Here is a 1,921-nt window from a genome sequence, read left to right on the forward strand (position 1 = left end):
ACCAATGATAGAGGCTGGGACCCCAGCTGTCCCGAGTTGCAGGTCCATGACTATGACAACAATTAACTCCCAGTCAGCCCTGGGACTTGCCACTTCATGCGCTTGCATTGTAAGTCCATGAGGCTCAATGAGTATTCAGAGAGAAGGCTGATATCATTGTGATACCTCTCTCAATTATTTTTCAGTGGTCTTGAGAATCTAGAAAGGTTCCAGTTGATAGGAAGCTGGCAAAAGTTGTCTTAATTTTCAAGAAGGGAGAAAGAAGACCCCAGTAATTACAGTCACACTTCAGTGCCTGATAAAATTATGGAGAATTTATGCTGGGGGTTACTGTAAAACTCCTGAATGATAACGTGATCATTGGTCACAGCCAACACAGGTTCATGAGGGGAAGGTCCTGTTTAACTAATTTAATTTCCTTTTATGACAAGGTTACTAAACAACTGACCAAGAGAAGCTAATTGAAATTACCTTTTTTGGTTTTCAGTAAAGCTTTCAATATGAATCTCACAATATCGTTCTGAACAGAACATCCAGCATATACCTAGATAAAAACATAATGCAATGGGTGAGCAATTAAGTAATGGGTTGTGCTCAAAGGATTATAGTAAATGGGGTTGCATCAGGCTAGTTGCTGGTCACTCGTGGAGTTTCCCAGGGCACTGTTATAGGACCACTTCTGTTAAATGTGAACATAAAGGACTTGGATGTAGGATTGAGCAAGCTTGCTTACTAAATTGGTAGGCGCTGCTGACTCCATGGAGGGCACAATACAAAAAGGACATAAAACTATTAGAGAGTGAGTGTCCAAAGGAGGGCTACAGAGCTGGTGAAAGGTCTGGAGGGGAAGATGTATAAGAAGCAGCTGAGTTCCCTTATTTTGTTGAGCTCAGAGAAGAGGAGGCTGATGGGAAGCCTGATTGCAGCTCTTCACAATGAGGAAGCAGAGGGGCAGCACTGATCTCTGGTGTCTTCAACAGAAGTCAAGGGAATGGCATGAAACTTCAAAAGGGGAAGTTCAGGTTGTATATCAGAAAAGCATTCTTCATTGAGAGAATGATTGGACACTGGAACAGGCTCCCCATGGAAGTGCTGATAGTGTCAAGCATGCCAAAGTTCAAAAAGCATCTGGACAACTCTCAGACATGCAGTCATATTTTTGGGTGGTTCATATTTTTGGTGTGAAGCCAGTTGAACCTGATGATCCTTATGGGTCCCTTCCAACTCAGGATAGTTTATGATTCTATAATTTATACGTATTCATTACATTGCTTGAAATGTTGTATGTTTTCATTTTCAAGTACCCACTTTTATATAAACAGATTTTTAAAAGTTAAAGGAAGAATTACTGCACAAGTTTTTGCTTTATATCTCTCCCAGCAGCAGATTCTGACAGTAAACAATTTTTGAAAAGTCACTGAAAAGAGTAAATCCTCTGCTCATGTTAACTTGGTGACAGTTCAAGAACACTACATTTGCCATCTGAAGCTTTATTTCCAAACAGACTTACGAAAATTCATCATGAGGTCTCATATTGAAGCAACAAAAAAACAAAACCCTAAACTCTTTCAATATTTACCATATGCCCATCCTCATCACAAACTACTAGATTTTATTTGCAGTGTAAAATGTAATGTAATACACTTATGAACAAACCAACTCACTCACTGAAGATGCACTGAACAGAGGAAGTAAATTTACTACCCCAAGCGTGGGTCATGCAAGTACATTCTATATGATGGTTGAAATATCCAGAAATATTCTTTCTGCAGTATGGCTAGCATATACTTCCTGCAAGACACACTTTCTTTTGAATATTAGAGAAGTAACAGCACAGCCAGAATTCAAATTTTCATCTACAACAGCCATAAGTAAAACCACACAGTTTTAAATTTAACTCTTGTATATCATTATTAACTTA

This window comes from Meleagris gallopavo, chromosome 1 (genome assembly GCF_000146605.3).
Source record: "Meleagris gallopavo isolate NT-WF06-2002-E0010 breed Aviagen turkey brand Nicholas breeding stock chromosome 1, Turkey_5.1, whole genome shotgun sequence".
Taxonomy (NCBI): domain Eukaryota; kingdom Metazoa; phylum Chordata; class Aves; order Galliformes; family Phasianidae; genus Meleagris; species Meleagris gallopavo.